Below are 8,323 nucleotides of genomic sequence, written 5' to 3'. Positions count from 1 at the left end.
TAAGAACTTATCCATTTAATGATAGAAGCTGTTGATCGTACTGAAATATAATGGGTAACTGTTACTGCTTAATGAAGTCTAACAATGAGACAAATTAATATGAGTACGTGTTGCTTTTTTCTGTATCTTATTTATGAATGAGCATATAAAGTGTGCTTGTATAATTCATAATAGAATATTGTTTTGAGTTTGTATAGAAGCAGAAACACTCGATAAGTTGCACGTCCAACACGAAACTGCCATGGCGGTAATTTACACACCCACCACGAAACTGATATGGCGTCAAAACTGATTCGCGAAATCAAGAACTACATGTTGTAGGGAGAATTTTCTAATCGATTAAATTATTAGAAAACCATTGTAGTTATATTTTAAAAAGACACTATTTTCCTTTAATCTTCAAAAATACTAATATAGAAAGGTTGGAAAAAAATAGGCTTCGTGTAAAATTTGCTTGCACGTTCGTCATGTTTGACTTAACATGTAATCGTGTACTTTAAAATATACGCTAAGCATACAATTAGATTGTATCAGTATCAGTAAGACATTTGATTATGTCAATAAGTTATTGCTGGACAATTGTACTTACTTCACCGTTCATTCAATATTTCAGAATATTAAAACTGGCAAACGTAAAATAACCTGTTCCCAAAACAGATTATCAAAAAGTCCGTTTTTTATTTGTTGGCTTTTATTTTTGTAGCAGTTCAGTGTTTCTGTTGTTCCGTTGTTTTCCTCTTATAGTTGATTAACTCGAATAATTCAGCGCCCTCTATCGGTCAGTGTCCTCTCGAGTTAATGTAGCGATCGATAGTGAGTCGGAATATAACGACTGGATTATTCGGGTTAATAGTTGATGTGTTTCCTTCGGTTTAAGTTTGTGACCCGGATTTGTTTTCGCTTAATCGATTGGTGACTATTGAAACACGATACACTGTTGCTGCCTTTATTTGTTGTCTGTTTCCATAGTGTTGTCTGTTTTGTTTTATTTTTTCGAGATAGACCAATCTTTAATCTTTAAAAATCTAAGGCTTGACGAAGATTGGGCAAAAACTGTTTCTCCAAAGGGAACGACCATTAAGCTTAAAGGGAGGGGGGAGGTATTTCCCCCCTAAAAAATATTCTAATCCCCATTTAATTTTAATTACAAATGTTGTGGTAACAAAATTATTATGAATCTTGATTGTTCTCATACATGTACCTTATAGTGTTTAATTTTTGAAAAAAATAATTTAAATCATAGCGCGTCGAGACTCTAAAGATGTTTGAAATTAGACCAAAAATACCAATACCGCTCCTCCTGAAATTAAATGATTGATCACTAAATGGGAAACGCGTAGTGCAATGTTCCAAATGGTCTGTAGTTAATCAAACTGGTCAGAGCTTCTGTAAATGTATTTAGTATAAAAGAAACAGATGATCACTTCATATTGACGTATTCAAAGTTATCACACAAAAATCCGTTACAATTATTTACTTCAAACTCAAGTTGTATAAATGTAATAATTAAGTCTTTTGTTTTAGTAAGATAATAACGTATTCAAATACAATATCTGATAAGAGGTCCGACTTCATTCAGAACATATAACACAACCTACGGTTTGATATTAAATGTGAATAGCTAAGTATTTAATATTTTTGAATGCATTGTGATTTCTGCAAGTTAAATCATATAGATAATTAATGGCGACCCGAAAGCATCAGGGACTGCTGGTCGCAGCTCTATGCTTTTCTGGTTTGGCCCTTTTATTACATATAATTGGTTTTGCTACGCCATACTGGTATAGTCAGGAATTGGGATCAATCACTGTGCACATGGGACTATGGAAAGGATGCTTTAGTATAAGTGGATTTCTAAGCGCTGTTTGTAAGGACTATTCTCTGTGGGACTCTGATCTTGAGTGTGAGTTTTTATTCTTTTATTTTATTTCAATAAATGATAAATTGAGAAAAAACTTTAGTGATATCAAAACGAAACTACAGAAGTTCTATTAATTAAATTTAAATTCGAAAATAAGCAAAACAATAAAACAAAAAATGTTTTATGTGGAGTTGAATTTTGTTTTTAGCTAATACGGACCGATTGAGAAAGGAAAATATTTTTTTTTAGAATCCCACGAATGGACTTTTTATAAACTGTAAAGAAATAAAAATACCTTCATATTACATATTTGATTTGGTCGTAAAACCGAAGATTTCTATAATTATATAAACGACAAAAATAATTTGTATGTCATTATATTTAAAAAAAAAAAAAAATAAAAAAAAAAAGAAGATGTGGTATGATTGCCAACTCTGCACAAGAGACCAAATGACACAGAAATTAACAACTATAGGTCACCGTACGACTTTCAAAAATGAGCAATTTAAGCCCATACCGCATAGTCAGCTATAAATTGCTCCGAAATGACAATGGTTTTGTGCATTACTTTTAAGGGAAAAACATATTTAAGTACACTGTGTGTAAAGAACTATAATTGGAAATTCATCAATGTTACGGTGACACCGATATTTTTTTTTCCATTTTATCTTGTCTACACTGTCTCATTGTTACAATGAATAAGTTCCATTTTGGACGTAATTAACAATCATTGGCTGGTCAACTGTTGCCCTAAAAGGATTTGACTGCATAACTACGTGCTCCATTCTTGTTATAGTTGCAGTCCTTATCCCCCGCTCTTCATTTTAATCGTCATGAATATGCATGTGTATTTGCCTCTGGTCATCTTTTTTTAAGAAAACAATAATACAATAATATACAATCCTAGAATGGTGTTTACTTTCCACTCATACCATTACATAATGCACCGATAACCATTACGTACTCAATAACGAACATCATGACACATTATGCTAGACACTTTTACACCAGACACCATTCCCCATAAATCATTTCAATTGCATCCAATAAGGCTTCCTCGTTTGAATGATACCAATTCATAGTTTTATGTTTTTAAATCTATATTAAAACATGTTGTTTTTGTTGTTGTTGTTGACTGTACTTTGTTTAAACGGATTAAAACCCACCCACCCCACTGATATACCGTATAGAAATATGGAATTTAGTGATTGCCAATGAGACAACCATCAACTAGAGACAAAAGGCTGTAGACGCTAACAACTATAAGGCACTGATCGGCCCTCAACTATGAGCAATATATACATTGCATACTTATCTTTTAAAGACCCCGGCATGACAAAATGTAAATAAACAAACATATAAAACCAAATAGAAAGCAACTAAAGACAACCACCAATTACATGCTCATCACTACGGATAGGATCCTGTAATTACATGCTTATCACTACGGATAGGATTCTGTAATTACATGCTCATCACTACGGATAGGATCCTGTAATTACATGCTCATCACTACGGATAGGATCCTGTAATTACATGCTCATCACTACGAATAGGATCCTGTAATTACATGCTCATCACTACGGATAGGATCCTGTAATTACATGCTCATCACTACGGATAGGATCCTGTAATTACATGCTCATCACTACGGATAGGATCCTGTAATTACATGCTCATCACTATGGATAGGATCCTGTAATTACATGCTCATCACTACGGATAGGATCCTGTAATTACATGCTCATCACTATGGATAGGATCCTGTAATTTAATGTTTGTCGTGTGTTGCTGAATATAATATTTGTACTCCATACATAGATTTATACGTAGATCAAGCCGTTAGTTTTCTCGATTAATTTTTTTAATAGACTATGCGGTATGGGTTTTGCTCATTGTTGAAGGCCGTATAGGTGTTAACTTCTCTGTCATTTGTTTGAGAGATGTCTCATTGGAAATTATTCCACTTATTTTCATATTTTAAACATTCAACCCTCCTCTAAACACTTAGGTTATCATACGGACTTCAACTTAACAGGTTGGTGAACGTCCATCTATCCCCTAAACTTGTCAGCAGTGTAGCGCACGGTTCAGTTTATGTGTTTCGTTCCCCTTTCAGTTAGGTACAGGTCTATAGATATAAGAAGATGATATGAGTGCCAATGAGACAACTCTCCATCCAAGTCATAATTTGTAAAAGTAAATCATTGGCTCACACTGAACACCAAGCTTTAAAGGGCCCTAAACATGACTAGTGTAAAACCAATCGAATTTACATTCCAGCTATTTGTTCGTTCGATGCTGTAAACATTAAACTAAATATAACCGTGGTAACTTTGATATGTATACATGTAACATAAACAAATTTGATTGAGTTCAACTACATAGCACATATACATATCGTCGCTGGGCTTCTAAAATGTTGTAAATTACAAATTTTTCAAGAAAATTTTTTCTCACAAACAGGCTTTGAAAATTTTGGCAAAATGCATGCTTCCAAAATGTCGTATGTGAACCTGAACATTTTTGTAAATAGAGTGAAATAAAAACGTTTACATTTCTGAATTATCCAAGAACTTAAATTATTTTCACAGAAATAAGAAAATGTACAATTATTTTTTTCCCAAAGCCATTCTACAACGATTTTCAAGTTTTCATACAACATTTTGGAAGCAAACTTTACAAACAACTGACATTGGAAATTTTGTAATATGTCTTATTTCACACATTTTGATTGGTCTGACTGTATGCTATTTTGTAATACCAAAGATTTCCTCCCGCCCAGACCATTGGTGTCAAAAAGTACTTTTAGCCAAAAAAGTCATATACGACATTTTAGAAGCCCAGCGACGATAGGTAACATTAACAAATATGCGTACGATTATATTGTCAGCGCTGCTGGAAATAATTCACTGTTACAAGTTCTTGAATATATAGGTTGTTATTATACAAGTAATATTACTTAAAATTTACTTTTAGATTATCACAGAATCCCCCAAGGTCTAACTACAATTGCACTAATATTTGCATCCATAGGATGTTTCTCATTGGTTGTAAAAATATGTAAAGGTTCAAAACCCGGATTTGAGAAAGCGTACTTAGTAGCTACTACCACGTTTGGTATCGCAGGTATGTAAAACTTAGATATATGTATCGTATATACATGGTACCCATATTCATAAGCTTAGAATCAGTTTACAAGTAATTAACATAGGAAGAAATTAAATATGAGACATCGCTGGTATTTTGTTTATAATTTTTATGATTACATGTAATTGTTTTTAAAGTTAACTTTTGATTTCGCGACAAAGGAGATTGATATTCAAAAAGAACTCAATTTACTCCTGATAGATTCTATAACTCAACAATAATTTACATCTTCGTATAAAGTGTCGAATAGATATTCACACTGGGTAGATACTTCTGCTGGAGGCTGTTAGTCTTTGAAGGAACCATCGGCAACCCAGTAACCAGTAATTGGGTAAAATCAAAATTACGGATATTGTTGTGCTGTTATAAAATCATTTAAAATTAAGGAATTACATTGTATCTTCCCCATGCAAAACTATGATTCATAATCCGAATTAAACTTTATTTTCAGCTTCTTTTTGGTCTGATCAAATTTTGTAGCTTCAGGCATCACGGAAAATACATTTCTTGTCGAAATGCGCATTTTGTGCAGTAAAATTGGTACCGTTAATGATATCATTCAATCCAGTGCCAAAGTATATTATATTAAAAGGCACACAGATAAAAAGAAATAAGTCAAATATAAAAACTTAATGAAGAAAAACGAATGACAACTCATGTATGTCTAGTAGTAGTCGTAAATGTTTCCAGCCTTGAGGAAGAACGCAAAACATGATAATATATATGCGGAATATGCTGGTTCCCTAGCAACAAAAAAATATCAGACGTAATTTAAACAGAGAATGGATCGGAAACCAGTCAAATAGTCCGAATGAATTAATGGTTTCACTCTTGATAGTTAAAACCTAATGATTGTCAATGTTATGCCTATTGAAACATAAATTGTTTGCATTATTTATTATTTTTTAGATGTACTTATCGCTATTGCACTAGTTATATGGTCACTGTTCCAGACAGAAGCGGTCAGAAATAATAAGGATTATAGCATCTATCTAGAAATATTTGCAGCTGTGCTTTTTTTCCTTTCGGAAATTGTACTTTATTTACCAATCAATGCACCCGAGCCTGTTGTTTACCCAGCTATGCCACAAACTGTATCTTATATTACTACACAACAGCAATCTTACCGGAACTGGTGATTACATAAAAGCCGGACGTTTCTAAAGAATAATAGAAGATTTCACCATTTTATCCATGCTTATTCTTTTCTGTAAATGACTGCTACTTTAATTCTATGAATTCTATGAATTTGTAATATTATAACATCAATAACCGTTATATCTTTGTGGTTTATCAGGCGTGTTCTGGTTAACCAGGTGTGTTCTGGTTTATCAGAGGTGTTCTACAAATGGTAAGATGAAAAAAAAAAAACATTTACGTGTTTTTTTTTTTACCGTCGCCTTTATTGAACGGTAATATTATGGATTCCCGTGCAAAATTAGGCAAACCGTCATTTGCATGATCTCTATGTTAAAATCATCTGTTGATATTCATTTTGTTCAGCATCATTTATAACTTTAAAATTTTATGTTTGAAATTCATGCAAAACGGGCCAAATAAACGTAAGCTAACATCTAGATCTTAGTATCGCTTTTCGTTGGAAAACATCTCTGCCATTCGTACAGATGGAAACACGAAACAATTCCTGTACATGTAACAATGACGTCTGATTCAATGTTCTAAAGAAAGACAACTCTTTTCTTCAAAACGAACGAGAAAAAAACATGAAAAATACTCATAACTTTTTTGAAAGGTCGGTGACATACCTTTTTTGGGGTTTATTTTGAAGCGTACACATGACACTTTCCTTCTTGAAATTTTTATGAAGAAATTACTGGTAGATATTTTTAAATACTGCAAACGCTTTTCATTTTTACATGTTTTTTTTTTTGCGTGAAATAAATAAATCATATTTTTAAAGATCAAAACAATTATAAGACTCTTGAACTTGTACTTGAAAGACAAAAATCTACTGTTTAACATGAAACAAGAATTATGTTTGTAGGTTTGATATACGGGAGATTAGATACATGTAACAAGTAAATACGTTTATATTAGGGTAAACACAAAACAGAGGTTGCTATAGTGACAAAACTAAGTCGGTGTCCCCCAAAGTTTTTTTATATTTTGTTCCTCAAATCATGAAACACCTTCACATAAAATTTTAAGGGAAAATCACTTGTAGAACTGAATAGTCTGATTTTTCTTTAACGAAGGAGTAAAACAACCCATCAAAAACCGGAAATAAGTGGGCTCCATAGGGGTAAGGTATGATTCTTCTTCACTATGCACATCCTTTATTTGTCTTTGTTAAATTCCCTTGATGTAACTTATTTTGTGATGATAACGTTATTAAAAATTAGAAAATTGATTATTTATCTTGTTTAACTCTAAGATATAACAAACACTATTACCATCAGTACATTTTTACTTGCACTACTTCTTTTGCCGGTTTACAGATGATTGAACTTATGAAATTAAACCATAGACTTTGATGTCAACTCTCAAATATGAAATTAAAAAATTATATAGTGCAACCGAAACGTTTTTTCTCAATTTACCTTTATCAGGAACGTTCAAAATCCTAAAGTTAAAAGCCAGTGATATATTTCAAATTCTCCAAAAACTTTATTACAGCTTGGATTTAGTAAGAACACACCGCACCAGTCGTCAAGCGTAAGTGTGTTTGACTCGAGTGCGGATCAAACCAATCTGAAGGACTTTGAAATTGTCATTTGCTGCTTCAGCGCTATGCACTGCATCATGCAAGGAGAGAGAGAGCAACGACTGGTCGGCCCGGATTATGTTACGTGTCTCCCTGTGGACGGTTACCTGTTAACTAGCACATATGACTATAAGATTCTGCTTATCGGTCTAGTACAAAGCCGGGTAAATATTCAAATTGCATGAACATGATTGTTCTTGTCCGCAAAAGTGATATCTATAATTTCCACCAGATGCTAAACAGTAGCCATCTATCATCGTCTGATGTAAGAACAATTTGTATGCAGTCCGATTCTTTATAATGCTTTTCAGAAATGATTATTCGGTAGATATGGTTATCGTCCTTAGATTTGTGTAGTCTTTAAAGTTTGCAACTATCTAGATCAAAGTCAAAATCAACTTATTATTATCCATAATATATATGATTCTTACTATATTAAACATTTTGCGCCGGAACATTTTTATATCTCTTTAGAGGAGAATGGATAACCAACAAAGGTAAGTTCAAAACACGACCATGGCATTAATTTTTAATGTTATGGCCAAAATGATCTTAAACCAAACCAATGTAGGCTTTATGACGCACCA

The 8,323-nt window shown here is 32.8% G+C and overlaps 1 long non-coding RNA gene across 1 annotated transcript; it reads left to right on the top strand.

The window, feature by feature from the left end:
• Positions 1-1,591: 1,591 nt before the first annotated feature.
• On the top strand, positions 1,592-7,382 carry LOC143063062 (uncharacterized). Its single transcript, XR_012974933.1, has 3 exons — positions 1,592-1,903; positions 4,841-4,990; positions 5,921-7,382. It is a non-coding gene; the product is annotated as an uncharacterized LOC143063062 (long non-coding RNA).
• The last annotated feature ends 941 nt before the right edge of the window (positions 7,383-8,323 follow it).

Source organism: Mytilus galloprovincialis, chromosome 2 (genome assembly GCF_965363235.1).
Source record: "Mytilus galloprovincialis chromosome 2, xbMytGall1.hap1.1, whole genome shotgun sequence".
NCBI lineage: Eukaryota > Metazoa > Mollusca > Bivalvia > Mytilida > Mytilidae > Mytilus > Mytilus galloprovincialis.
The sequence above is the reverse complement of the archived record's forward strand: the minus strand, read 5'-3'. Positions and strand labels throughout refer to the sequence as shown.